The sequence below is a fragment of the Arabidopsis lyrata genome, assembly GCF_000004255.2.
Source record: "Arabidopsis lyrata subsp. lyrata unplaced genomic scaffold ARALYscaffold_7, whole genome shotgun sequence".
Taxonomy (NCBI): domain Eukaryota; kingdom Viridiplantae; phylum Streptophyta; class Magnoliopsida; order Brassicales; family Brassicaceae; genus Arabidopsis; species Arabidopsis lyrata.
Genome location: NW_003302549.1, coordinates 5,453,618 through 5,469,783, shown reverse-complemented (window position 1 = coordinate 5,469,783; position 16,166 = coordinate 5,453,618).

The following is a 16,166-nucleotide window of genomic DNA, read 5'->3' as shown; positions in this document are numbered from 1 at the left end:
AAAAGTTGTGTGAGAGATATTTCTATTATTTTTTACTTTAATCTTCTTTTTCTTGGAATCGTATTTTCCAAAAGTGGACGAAAGTATTACGTAATTTATATTCTTATAAGTTTATAATCCGTAATTAGAAGTAAAACTCTTTCCTCTTTTGGCGGGTTTAAACACAAATTATTACAAAATGTTGATTTAAGAAAATGGTAATTGATAAATTGTTTATACAAACTATATAATATACACATGTTACGTTTTTGTGTAGACATCTACTCCCCGACAGGTCACAGAAAGCGAATTTTACCCTTGTCTCGATTCTCGCATTACACGTTTTATTTTTACTTTTACTTTTGGTAATTAAAAATGCATGGCATGTTATGCTAATAGGCCATCATGCAAATGATTTAGTATCCAAAATACGCTTTTCGATCGTATTCAATTCCTTTTTGATTTAGTATCACTGATTCAGTTTAGTTTGGCTTTTTTATGAATTATGGTTTACGTTATACGTTTTAGATTCACTAGACGATTTGATATATATGATCTATATAAATCAAAACGTGTTTTAGTTTAAACTTCACAGCCTTATGTTATGTATATATTCTCTACTAGTATTTTAGCTAACGAATAGAGATTATTAAGTCGCCAATAATTGCGATGGAAGATGATTTACAGATTTAGACTTGGGGATGAGAACAGTGAAGAGAATCTCGAAAAAGTTTTGGGCCCATGGGCTCTTATTTTTGGGTCCACCAGAAGCATGAAAAGGGGAAAGAAACAGTAGGGGTAGGTCTTTGCCACTTAGCCGCAGTAGCAATATTGAGCAGTGTTCCCAAAAAGAATTGTGGTCTCCACACTCCACTTTATATTTTTTTCAGACAATGTTTTCCCAAAATCGAGCATATATGCTAATTTACAATTTGACATATTATAAAACTTTCGATACTTGGATCAAAATCTTAAACTAATAAAAGTTTAAATGATCAAATCAGATTTAACTTTCATAATATATATGCCTATCTATCTCCAAATATATTTTATTTTTTCAAAGTGGATCGGATGACTCAATCTACATATTATACGTTTTAAAACGTCTCAACTCATATTTTACCCCCAAGAAAAAAAAGAGAGGCAAGTTCAAGATTTATGAATCAGATGCTTTTGTGGATAACATGAGAAGAAGTATATGAAATATTGTCATTTCTACTAATGATATATTATTTGATAAGTAATTTTTAAATTTTATTGATTAAGTCATTTGTAACAAACTAACAACGATATGTATATAACAAGATAACATACAAAAAGACGCGTAAGTTGCAGTTTCTACACCATGCATAGTAATTTGGTTAAAGCCTGCCTCTAAGGTGGATTCATCTTTGGATCTTATCTAAAACTTTTTAGATTTGTGTTTTAGTGTAAGTTCGAGTGTCTTAATCATAAGGTGCCTTTCTTTAACTTTTCCTTTGTCTCTCTCTTTTTTTGGGCAAGGATTTTGTCGTTTTTCGGACATCTCATCTTATATTGCACCTTAACTCACCATCTAATCATGCCATTAGTTACTTACAAAGCTAACTATAGAAATCATATATATGAAGCCTGTAAAATCTAAAGATTAGTTGGAATTAAGCCCAAATGATTTACTTATGTATGGATGTTGCATCACATGCATGTGGCGGTTTTTTTCTCATTGTTATGAGCACTTTAGGTTTACTTTAATTTGTTAACAAGAGACATCATAAGTTTAATTATATTAACGAGGGACAGCTTAGTAACTTAAAATGTTGGTTTTGAATGTTTGTTTATTTGGCGCCACGTATACGCAATAACAAGAAGAATTTTGTGTGTTGGTTTTAGTTTTGAATGTTTGTTTATTGACGTCACACTGTTTTTGACTCTAGTAATCTCCATCTTCCTCCATGGCTAACTGCTGACTCTATTTGGAGTGACTTTGTTCTCTCAAGTTCTATCTAAACAAATTAATTGTTTTGAGTAAAAAAAACTAATGGTGATTAGGGTATAAGAGATTGATACCCTATTCTAGTTAAAGGGGTTTTAAATATGCTTGAATTAATAAGATTTCGCTTCTCGAGAAAAGTACAAATTTTTATATATGCTTTACACTGTAAGAAAGCTTTGTTCACATACAAATCACAAACGAAAGTATAGAATAGTCTATATATAGATATATATATATAGATATATATATATATATATATATATATAATCCATTGTAAAGATATTAACTTTTCTCTATAGATCTCCTATTTTCACGTTATTTAGATTAAAGTGGGAAGTATTTAACTCAAATATAGTGTTTGAACTAGGAAGTTGTTAATTTCTTTGTAAACTTCGTTCCCTAACCAATCCTAATTCAACCTGTGTGAGGGACAAATATATACTTGAGTTTATTTATTTATTTTTTCATTTTTTCCTGCTTTTTATCAAACATAAAAATTATGACTATAATTGAAAACAATTTAGTTAGTTGAGGATCGAATGGAATTACACTAAACCTAAGAATGTTAAATTAGTGGACGGCCGTACTTACAGCGTTAGTGAAAGATCGGTTTGTGTCGTAATCGAAAAAAAGAAAAGGAACAAAGAGACAGTGTGAATCTTTAGACAAAGAAGCCACTTACCCTCCTTGATTTAACGTCTGTACAAGAACCTCATGCTCCATTATATTTCATAACCTACCATATCGAATCAATCCGACGACTATAAATGATTAGATCGATAAGTTTTTAATCTGTCATCAAATTCAACCGCATAATGGTAAGTGCCGGTTGCCCGGTTCTGATTATTTTTTATACGTTTAGTTCGGCTCTGTCTACATATGTAGAATATATATATATATATATATATATATATACAGGTATATATCTGTATATTAAATCTTTGGAGGGTAAGTATAATCTTTAAACATATGCCCTCTCATGTTAACCTTTTTTCGCAAGTGATTTCAAACATTGTAATCATGAGATTCATATGATTTTCTTTAAGATACATATGGGCTACATGATAGAAAGTGCTAGATATTGGGAGATTGACTTTGTCAATCAGAGTCGACGTTTCTAAGTCGTAAGCGTCAATGAGATGAGTTTATTATATATGTGCTTCATATTATCATATATATTATATATATGCATATTGTGTTCCACTATCAAGATTTATGAAGAAAAAGAATGCTCTCTTTCCACATGATGATTATTTATTCACATTATGATCTAGCGACTTCATATACTAATTTCTTCTTTGTATATATACACACAATTTTGAGTCGAAACCTATTAATATTAAATGTATAATGACCTTGATACTGAAAGAACGTTGAACCAATCGATGGATAATTTTGTTGGAAAATTAGTGATAAGTTTGTAATTATTGTTACTAGATAATGAAAAGGGCAGAAACTAGAGTGAATTCTCTTTTTCAAAAAAAAACAAAACTACAGTGAGTTTATATTTCGGCCTCAAATGATCTCTAGATTCCAATGATTGAAAAATGCAATGAAGAATGGTGTAAAACAATCTTTGTAAATCAATCGGTTAATAGTGAATTTCAATTTCTTTCAGTTTTTACTCAATAGTCAATACTGATCTGATATCTCGTGAAACAATTTCCGTTAGTACTTAGTAGGGTTAATATAAGGATAAAGGATTGATATGGATCCGTCGACAGAATTTACTATGTTTTTGTTGCTCCTTATAATGTCAAAACTTAACAGTACACTTTGGTCGAGGCCCATGCACTATTCTTGTATTATATATGTAAAAACAAATGCCCAAATAAGCTATGAGCTCACTGGCCCAGTAAATGGTATCATTGAAAATTGATCGTTCTAAAACTTTAGGGCTTGCAAAAATAAACTCGACGTTGAATGATACACGATATATGTGTCTCTCTTCGCACACCAAAATAAGATATAGAAATCATATTTGTAAAGTAAGTTGTCACTAATCATTTTGAGACTATGATCAACTCTAACAGTGATCTTTTAATGTTCTTATCAGAAGAAGCAAAGACGTACAAGTTTTCTGTATTTTAGACTTTTAATACATACATATATACACTTCTGTGGGGAAAAATTCATGTTCTGCAACTACAAAAGGAATTGTCAACTACAGCAATAGTATTGTCAATAAAGAAATCAATCTTAACAGTAATAGGAGATAAACACAAATGTTACTTTCTGCAATCACAATATAAATAAATAATACTATATATATAAATAAAATAAAATCATCTTACTGAAAATTACTCAAGATGGTGACAAATTGACAATCATTCAGACAACTAAATTTTCTATTGGTATAATTCTTTTCCATAACTTTTTGATAATTATATGAGAAATAGTTACTCTCTTTTAGTAAGAAAAATGTGGACACTCGATTTTTTTCCGACGGCAACACTGGTTAAGGGTCCTTGATGTGATAATCGTGACACTAAAAACTAATAAATGAGTTAATCAAGTCAACAATTATTATTATTTATTAATACAAGTTGTCATTGCTCCTCTCAATGATTTAACTCCTTTTATTTAGGCCCATAATTTAACTTCATATGCAATCATACTAACTTTACTCCTCTATATGTAAATATTTTGTTAATGTGTCGGTAGATTTCCTAATACAAAACATAGAGACATTGCCGTTTGTGTAAAGGCTATCTACAAAATGTAAGATACAATTAGCCAATCATGCAAAAGGAAGAAATATCAAACAATAGCTACGAGAGATATAGTGATGCAAAAACATGTTAATCTTATTGTAGAGTTGGTTTAAATATGGGAAGGTCTTCCAAGAAAGCTGAAGCATTCGAGGAATTTTATTTAGGCCCAGAGAGGTACATGAAAGGATAAGATTTTCATATAAATTATATAATCCTTTGAACTTTAATTGTATAACGAAGTAGATGAAATGGCTACAACGTAACTCTACTGTTTGAGACATTAGCCAATGTTCAAATCTATATTTTGACCCCATAACTTTATTTCATAGTTAGTTTTATTCCCTGACTCACGATTTGATTACAATTCCATATTTTTCTAAAATCTTGGTGTTTTGTACATTAATGTATAAGTTTCCATACACACGAGAGTAATATAAAGAGTATAGAAGGAATTGAAAACAATCGAAAACTTGGACATTTTTTTTTGTCTATTTCTTTAAATCTTAAGCCGTACGTAGGAATTTTTTTAGAAAGTTATCTATTTGTTGGATTCAATGTGTAGCATTTACTTGAGAAGGGGAAAACATAGTTTCTGAAGACAAAACAAGTTATTTATTTGTTGGATTCAATATATGTAGATGTGAAAACTCAAGAGTAAATGACTAATTCTACTTTACTGATTTGGTTGTGGTTTATAATTAACATGTTTGTGTAATTATATGAATTGATTCAATTAAAATATTCCTTGTATGATTATTATGGTTGACATATGAGGCCTTAACTATATATGGGTCCTAACTGATATATAAGACAATTTGTCTTAACCACCAAGACGGAATAGGTCAATCGCATGTCTTCTCCATAGTTATAAAAATTTTTAATACACAATTACGTTAGGTAAAGAAAATCAAGAATTTGTCTTGCTTTACAATATTTTACTTATCTATTTTTCCAAAGACCTTAACTATTATTAGTCTCAAAGTAATAGCACTAAATGACTGTATGTTGGTCATTTATTTGTACAGTCGACTAATGTTAAATCGTAAATATATGGGTTTGAATCAAATTGGATGAGAAAGATAAACAATGGTTGACTTCGTGACTTTTGTTTAACACTTCAGAACTTACGACAGAGTGACGTCATACCAGAGTACTAGAAAATAGAAATTATAATAATCTCTCGGGTGAAAAAATCTCCATTTTCACAAAATCGCCATTTTCACAAAATCGCGACTACTTAAAACAATATAGGTCAAAACGACCGTAAACAAGAAACTGCAATATCCTCTTTAACTTTATTAAATTTTATAAACCATAAACTAAAAATTATGAAGGAAAAAAAAATCTCAAATCACTACCTTAGTTTTTTGAAAAAAAAAATTATGTTATTTGTTAAATAATTTTAGATACTAAATTATATTTTAATGTAGAAAAAATTTAATATTATATCTTATGTAATTTATATGGAAAATTCTTAAACATCAATTATTTTGAATGAGAAAAGAGTAACAAAATTCAAGCATTGTTGTCTAATATGTGAAGCTGAAACAGGTAGTAATCACATGTGGGCGCGAGCGCGTAACAAGTGGCTCAACATGTGGGCCCAATAGTGTCTCAAAAAACATGATACGGTCACTTTCACGTGCAAAAAGCCCAACGTGTGAAAACAATTTCTGTAGTAAGCCCGTATCATGGGCCCCACATACCGGCCTCTCCAAATATTATTCACCTATTTAGAACCAAAACAAATATGAAAATCCTTTCTAATATTTGAAAGATAATATATATATATATATATATATATATAATTTCTTAGTTCATTATATGTATAATATATATATATAACTCTTGAAAACAACGAACATGACTCACTGAAAGTTTTTTATTGATGTATAAATCCTAATAGAGTCAGTCTCTGTAAACTGGTACAAGTATAAATCAGTACATTAGATTATATCTCTAATTCCGGTTAAGAATTTCGGTTTAGCCCAGGTCTGAGCCTGTATATAACCCCTAAAAATTTGCTTTTGACATAAAGATAAAATGAATCATTTCTTAAGACGTAATGATAAAATCTAAAATATTACATAAAAAAAATATAGCAAAACTAATAATGTGAAGTTGAGGCTTATACGTTACACCAACTTGAAGCTAAATTAATAAGTCTTTATTTCATTATCCTAAAGCAGATTGCATTTGAAAGCAATACAAAGCAAACTTTTAGTCAGCTCCACCAAAAGTTGGTCGCATTAAATCCAAGAGTAATTAGGCTCTTAATAGAAGTTTAAGTTGACTTAGTTTTCTCATGATGATGACTCTGTCTACATGAATCCTTGCATCTTTATCCAAATTGCAACAACTAATGTTTAGTTGAATAAGTAATCCAACTTATTCTTATTTGGATAATGGATATACGTATATCAATTACAAAATTATAAGTAAGTGTTATCATTTCTTTTCGTATCTAGCCTCGGTCTATTTCTGTCAATATTATTCCCTATGAACTATACCTTTGTACGATTAAAAACGAAACACTTACCTAAAAATAATTTAAGGTTTATCAATTAGTTTTTTAAACTACAATTATTATCTTAAACATATCTATTACCACCAAAAAAAAAAAAACAAAAAAAATTACCTCCATACATAAACAAATACCATGGGATTGATCTTCTTTTGTCAATGATATAGAAGCATAACATGAAACTGTGAAACCTTTAACATTGTATTAAGAACTCTTTGTATAGCACATCTGACATCTCGATTTATCTTGTGTACCTCAGCATCCATTTGAATTCCTTCAAATGATCAAGAGAAGGAAAACTCATAATCATGCTTACAACTTCAAGAAAATGAGCTAAGTCACGTCTTCAACTAATTTTAGCATACATGATGCTGCAAAATTGTGCATCTTTAGATGAATTTGAAATGTGCTCCCAAAGGTGTTTGAACTGATTTTAGCTTCATCTATTCCAAATATATTCAAATAGTTTTTTTGTTAAGGCTCAAAAAGTCCCATTTGGAACTGATCAATATTCTTAATTATTTTATAATGTTCATATCAATCATATTCTTGACTATTATCAACATAAGAAAGAAAACAAACTTGTAATTCTCTGTTTGATTTTGTATAAACACAAATCCATAAATAAAATATAGATTCATATTATATATAGCTAGAATTACTTGATCCAACTTGATTCATTATCGTATGTCGACAAGTCATGGCAACTAGTCCATATGGCACAACACATGGCATATTTTATTTTCAATAATCAAATGTAAATGGAAATTACTCTTTTTAATATGAAATAGAAAACGGAAGAAACTTTCAACGTATAAATCAAGTATGTTTGCCCTTTTTTCTTTCTATAAATCAAGTTAATTTTGTTTAGTGAAGTAGGGAAAGCTAGTGGACAAGTTGATTCGATGAAGAAGAGCATTTTATTCCTAACAATCGGTTATGACGTATATGAATTTTAAGGTTGACTCTGAGTCTCTGACTCGCTTTGTCTTGTCCCTTTTATAGTTTTCTCATCAAATTCATTCCCACTTTGACCCATCAGTGACACGTGCGAGTCTTAATCCTTTCCCGATTTTAAAATCCAGACATTATAGTAAATATCCTATAATGAATATTGATATCTGTAAATGCAGTGCCTAGTAAAAAAAACAGAACTATTCGTCGAAAACGTCAGCACAATTATTAAACTGAAATTAGTAGTATTAATTAAGATTAAATAAAAATATAGTACTCCCTCCGTTTCGTTTTACTTGTCGTTTAAGATTTTCTCACATAAATTAAGAAAAGCATTAAATTTTTTATTTTACCCTTTATTAATATGTTCTATAAAAAAATTTATTGACCGAAACATTAAAACAATAGGGATAAAACTGGAATTTCACCAAATATTTGCATCGAAAACCTAAAACAATAACTATTATAAAACAAAATTTAAATTCTAAAAAGACAAGTAAAACGAAACGGAAGCAGTATTAATTAAGGTGTACGTGATTTATTTGCTTTCTTTGTTCCACTAAAGTTTTTATTTTTACATTTTTTACTGTTTTCCGAAAGTAAGAAATAGGACTTTGCACGTGCAGGCCATGTAGGCCATTGACCCAAATCAGAATTTTCATACAGTTTTGTCTTGTAGTAAAAAGCAATTGGGCCTTCAACATGGCTTGTTCCAAAACCACCCGGGCAAATAAACCGAATCAAATAAACCGAAACTAAAGTAAAAAAACTAAATCGAATCGAACCGAATTTTGAAAATAACCGAATGGATAGTAAATTTAATAACCGAAATAACCGTAACCGAATCGGTACCGAACTGAAATATTTCGGGTAACCGAAATATCCGAAATACAATTATATTTCCAAAATAATTTGTTATTTATAGACCAAATAAACAAAAATATTTGAAAAATATATAAAAATAGTTAAAATACTCGAAAATAATCGAAATATATCTAAAAATATCCGAAAATACTCAAAAATAACCGAAATATCCGAAAATATCCTAAGCAAAATAACCGAATGGATACTAAATTTTAAAACCGAAAGAACCGGAACCAAACCGAAACCGAACCGAAGTTTCAAAATATCCGAATGGATACTAAATTTTAGAACCGAAAGAACCGAAACCAAATAGACCCAACCGATAACCGAATGGATAACCGAAAGCCCAGACCTACCATTTCGATCCACGGGTTTTCCAGTCACGTGTTTCATCACGTGACCAAAACCTTGTAAAGCGAATTTTCTTTAGAAAAATACCAGTGATTAAGATATCCATCATGCAAAGCTCTAACATAGAAATCAGCTCAAATCAAGAAATCACATTTGTATCATCACAAATCCATAAATCTTTTCCATGAATTAACTATATTGGTTATCCATGTTAAATAGATTTTTAGACTCTTGTTTTTTTTAGGATGATATGTGAAAGTTCTATGTATCAATCTATCATGGAAATAATGCATGTACAAAGGAATTTTTCTCCACTACACTCATAAGTAGAAACAGTTATATGAGTTATAGTATATATATATATATATATGCATGATCAAAAACTAGCATACAACAGTGATCTTTGAAACAGACTGTTGAAAAATGAAAAAAATGGTAAAAACTATTAGTATGTTTTCCAATGTATTTGGAAGAGTTTGTGAAGATTAAAGATCAATTTTCTTTTCACCTCATTTTAACATTTAATGGAATTCAATATATATATATATATATATATATATATATATATAAGTTGTTGTATATATCTTTTTTTATTGGATCAAATCTACGCGACAATCGAATTAAAAGAGGTCTAACTCTGATTATTTGTTTAGCCGTGATACCATCCACAAAAGTAGTTGTCTTGCTTTATAGGCGAGGAAAGTAGCTAGAGTTCAATGAGTGGAGAAAAAACTGCAAAATAAAACATTTAATAATTAATTTAAAATATCATATATTACATATATGAAGACAAACAACAACAAAAAACACAAAAGGCATGATTTTAGGGGTTTTGGGATCTGTAGCTTAATCACACAGTTATTCTTTAATTTATATGTTAATTATTGAGACTTGAGAGTGATTGAATAATTTTTAATATAATCTATGGCCACTGAGATGTGCTCTACCAAGAAATTCTTTGTCAAATATATATACAGATAAATCATCTTTGAAAAAAAAAAAATTCATAGATAATTCATATGCATATACTGTATTCGGACATAGATGCTAATTATAACTGAAAGAGTTTACCCATTATCCTACAACAAAAGACATAATTTCTTTACAAACACATTATTTGATATTGAATTATTTCAGTTTTATTAACATCACTTGAATTTTCATCTCAGGTAAGACGCTTTTTTGACTAAATTTTTTTGGGTACTCGACTACTCGTACTAAAATTTTAACAATGTGTGGAATAAATAATACTTCATATGTTCTTAAAATAATGAAGTTTTGAGTTTTACTCACAAATTAAAAAAAAAAAAACTTTTCTGTTTCATAGTTATTATTTTGTTAGTTTAATAATATTAGTTTTACTTCTCTCTTTTTTCTATTTGTTACAAACAAAAATAACTATTATATTTTTATAGAACATTAATCTTGATAGAATAAATAAAAAAAACAAAACATCAAATAATTAGGAACAAAGAGAGTAATAAAGTGTATAAATTTATAACACACTTCGTTTATTGCCCATCAAATTTATAACCCAGAAGAATCCAATTGATCGAACAGCCTTTGATGGGCAATAAACGAAGGGTCTGATTGGTAACAAGCTGTTAGCTGTTAGCTAGAACGGTTAGCTGGAGCTGTTAGCTGTTAGGGAATAGTGCAAAGCTGTGCAAAAAAATAATACACGAAAGCTGTACAAAAAAGTAAAGCAGAACAAATTTTTAAAATTTACCCTGATTGGAAACATTATAGCGGTACAAATAATAAATAATATTAAGAGTTTAGAAAAAAAAATTACATAGAAATGTATTTTAATATATAATTACATATGAAAATTTAAAATTATGTGATGACAATTAAATAGTTATAAAAAAATTAAAATTATACAAAAACGGTCCGGTTATGGTCCAAAATACGGTTATGGTTAGCTTTTGGTCATGTCTAGTCGAAGATAGTAGGCATGACCAAAAGCTAATCGTAACCGTATTTCATACCATAAGCGGACCCTAACCGTATAAAACGGTTAGAAATCGTAACCGTTATAACCGTATTTAACCGTAACCGTTATAACCGTATTTAACCGTAACCGTTATAACCGTATTTAACCATTACCGTATTTAACCGTAACCGTTTTAATTTATTTTTGTTTTTGTCCATAACCGTATTTAACCGTAACCGTAATCGTATTTAACCATAACCGTAATTAACCGTAACCGTATTTAACCATAACCGTTGTAACCGTAACAGTATTTAACCGTAACCGTTTTAACCGTATATATAATAGTTAATGTTACATTTAAAAATATATATATAATCGTAACCGGTGATTAATTAACTGTAACCGTAATAACCGTAACCGTGGTCATGCCTAAAAAATAGTGAAGAGCTAATTTTAGTTTGATATAGTTTTATTATTTTAATCTGTTTTTATTTTTGTCCAAAAAAAAATTTGTTTTTGTACCGTTGTAACCGTAACTGTAACCGTATTTAACCGTAACCGTTATAACCGTATTTAACCATAACCGTTATAACCGTCTTTAATCGTAACCGTATTTAACTATAACCGTCTTTAATCGTAACCGTATTTAACCATAACCGTTTTAATTTGTTTTTGTTTTTGTCCAAAAAAACTGTTTATGTTATCTGTACCGCTTTTCATAAAGTTTTTGTGAATGATAACTGTCTAAGCTGTACAGCTTTGTACAGCTTTAAAATTGTTCACAAATCAAACCCGAAGAGTGTTATGAGATTCATTTTCGTTATACAGTATATTTAATTAATTCCAGTAGAAATTCACATATCCGTAAACAAATTCACGAACGATTACGGCAACTTATATTTTAATGTGGATAATTAATTTTACATTAAGTCGTGCCAATACGACAATTGTGTCGGCTTCGTTCCCTTTAAAAATGTTTATCTTTTCCTTTGTAAATTATTGTTTCTGCTAAGAAAAGTATGTTTTTCTTCGTCCTTTTCACAACTAAAGTCGATACATATTATTGAAATAAAATTAACAAAAAGTTAAGTAGATGTATATGTTATGGCGATATCAAAAAATATGATGGAGCATATGATAAATGTATTTAAAATCTAATTTTATCATCTATGTCATTAGACGCATTTAGTTTTTGATAACTACTCTTAAATGTGAGTGATTAGAATAATTTAAACATACAGTTTGGATGTAATGGAAATTAACTTTTTCATCGATGTGTTAAAGAAGACAAACACGGAAATGTATATTTGATGATATGCAGATTCAGTTGACAACTGACAGACTAAGCGTGGAGATAAAGGTAGTCGATACGTAACAATACACTATACATACATAACAATATCTGTATATATATAATAAAATCTAACAAATGATATAATTCCCTTAGAGTTACATTATCTATTTACGTACATTTCGCAATATCTCTAGATTTTATCTTCTACTCCAAAAGTATAGCACTGCTTACTTTACAAAAGAAAAGGAAGCTAATTTTGAAAATTCTTGTGGATTGCGATTGTTCAATTATATACATAACTACAAAGACACGGGTACATATCCCACACGGGTACTCAAAAATCTCTTACGTAAGTAATTTATCAAATATATATATATATATATAACAATAAATTTGGTTAGCCCATATTACAATCAAATTTAACCGAATAAGATTCTGTTATCTATTACCTCTAATTTTAGTCTTCTTAAATACATGACAAGAAGTAAATAAATAATTTGAGTTTTTTAATTAAAATATACATGTAATTTGTGGGTTTAAAAAAAATTGTAATACAATGACAGTACGTATTAACCCAAATTACTATGTTAGCTAGTCTTTGGTTAATAGAGAATTTGAGTTCAAATAAAAAATGTATATAAGTATTTTGAAAATAAAATAAAATAGGGGTGATGGAGGAAGACAAGAAAGAGGAATTTGGTGCTTGGTGTTTGTTTGTAAGCATTAAATAATAAAAGGAGAAGAACTAAGAAACATTAAATAAGGAGGAGAATAAATATGGGAAGAAACGACACTTCCTCTCCGACAAAGATTTTGGAAGCGTGTTAGAAAGAAAACTACACCCTATTTGAATCGGAAGGACCAATTTGACAGTGGACCAAATTGATATGGTTCGCATTAGATTGTTTCAACAGTTTAAAACTTCCGGTTACTATCATTTAGTCAGCAAAATTTTTGTAGACTATTTATTTTGAAAAAAATATTGTTCTAAGATTCAATGTGAGTATTCTGTTAATATAATTAGTTTATATATAAAAGAGAACTCCAATTGTTGAAACAAACTGAAACATAGATTTAGTGTAGTAGATGATCAACCTTTACATGAAAGATATTTCTATAGTTCATTCTTCTATATTCTAATTGGTTATATTATTTATTCAAATCAAGAAACAAACAAACAAAATTGTAATAATTTGAGATGTCAAAAGAAAAATAATATTAAGATGTACGGTCTAACTTTAGATTTGTTTTCGATGTTTTAGTTTGAGATTTCACGGTTGCAATTTTCTTTTTGTATTTTTTGTGGGTCATGTAAACTTGGGATGGTGAACTTTTTTTTGTCGAGATTTAAATTTGTTTTCTCGATTTTTTTGCTTGATGCAACATCAAAATTGATGTCAATCTCATGGATTTTGTATAAAAAATAGTCAATTCTGATCATATTTCCGACCAAAGTATTGGTTTATAAAAAAAAATCCGTCCTTTATTTGTGATAATTTTACGACGAAAATGAGAATTAATTAGAAAGTGTTTATTTTATTAAAAACTATGTTTTGGAAAGTGATTGAAATTTTTTAACTATTTTCCAACGAATATAACATATGTACTTGGAATATTCTAACCAAAATATGCTTGGAAATGGTGGAATTTACAAGTAGCACTACACATAATTATTTCATCATTAGAGACTTAGTTTATCCAAATCTTACTTTAGATTTTGGTAATAAGAAATTACAAGTATAGACCTGTAGTTTTTGTTAGGATACAAATGTACTCATTACTTCCATATAGCTATACGGCGAATTTATCCAAGTTATATATTGATATCCTTTATTTAATCAATAATCTCTACAATGAGAGTAATTTTCATATATAATAAATTAAATACTCAAGAAGTTAAGAGTGAAAAGTATACATTAGCCACGGTAAATGATCCCCATTATATATATGTACTTATTCGTATCAAATTGGAAATGTAGATTTTATCTGCTAGATTATTCATGTAGAGTAGGCAAGTAAATGAACCCTATAAGTTCTTTATAAGCATCAATTTTCTAGGTGAAAACTACTCCCTCTCTGTTTCTAAAAGATTGATTTTTTAGAGATTTCACTTATTTTAAGAAACAATTATTGTTTAATTATTTATTTTTATTAAACTATGAACCAATAGTATTCTGAAACTGTTAATCATTACGTCTTGGAATCTACGATTTATTAATATTAATTAATTAAAAATAAAGAAAAAATCTAGAAAATCAATCTTTAAGGAACAAACCAAAAATATTAGAACATCAAACATCTAGGAATAGAAGGAGTATATATATATATATAAATACATATTAGAAGACGTATATAATTAGCAAATACTCCCTCTGTTCCTAAAAGGTTGATGTTTTACATTTTGTTGTTTGTTCCACAAAGATTGATTTCTACAATTTTATTTTATTTTTATTGACTTATAATAGTAAATTGTAAACTTCAAGATACATTGATCATAAATCATTAACTTTTTTATACTACTATTGGTTCATAATTATTAAAAATATTTAAAATTAAAAAACAATGTTAAAATGATCAAAGAATGATTGAATTCTTAATAAATGTGACAACTCCAAAACATCAAACTATTAGAAACAGAGAGAATACATTTTTGTCATAAAAGTAAATACATCTATAAGTAAAAATAAGGATAAATATTGTATTGTTTTTTTCTGACTCGTATATTGGAGTAGTAAGTTTTACAAGTAATATATGTAAGGGATTTCTTGGAAATTGAAATCACTGGGAAACAGAATATTAGACCATTTCCATTAGGGATCTCCAAACCCTAGGACATTGATTCCTTCGAGATTACTGGTCTTCTTCCTTGTAGGCAAAAAAAAAAAAGATGATTCATGTTTGGACAAAAAAGGGACTCGTTCGGTTCATGTTTGAAGTTAATTAAATCAAGTTCTACTTGTATGCGTCATATGACACAATGCCCTCGTCATCTTGTGCTTGACTGTGTGAGTGCGAACTTTTTTTTTTCGTTACAATTTTTTACAACCAATTCGTAAAAAACATTTTCCCTTGATTAATCTAGTGGTGCATATTTATAGCCACATTTTAATATGCCAGCTTTTTTCTTTGCCCCACGCCCCCACTCTAACAGAGTGAAATAAAGAACGAACAATTGTTTATATAATACTCTTTCCGTATCAAAAAGATTGATTTTTGAGGTTTTATTTTTGTATCAAAAAGATTGATTTTCTATAAATTTTTATCAATTAATGTTAATAAATTGTGAATTTCAAGAATCATTAATTGAGAATTTTAAAATTTAATGAATTACTATTAGTTAATAGATTTTTTTTTTTTTAATTTTAAACTCGGGACAGACAGTGTAGTGGTCATTCGGGAAGAAATCCACTCTGAAGCACTTCGGTGCGTTTCTACCGGGACTGGCCGGATCAGTTGATAGAGTTTATCAAAAAAAAAAAAATGGTTAATAGTTATGAGAAATGGTTTAGTATGAATAAATTGTGCATTTATAACTAAAATTAAATATTTTTCTTAATTAGTGTGAAAACTCTATAAAA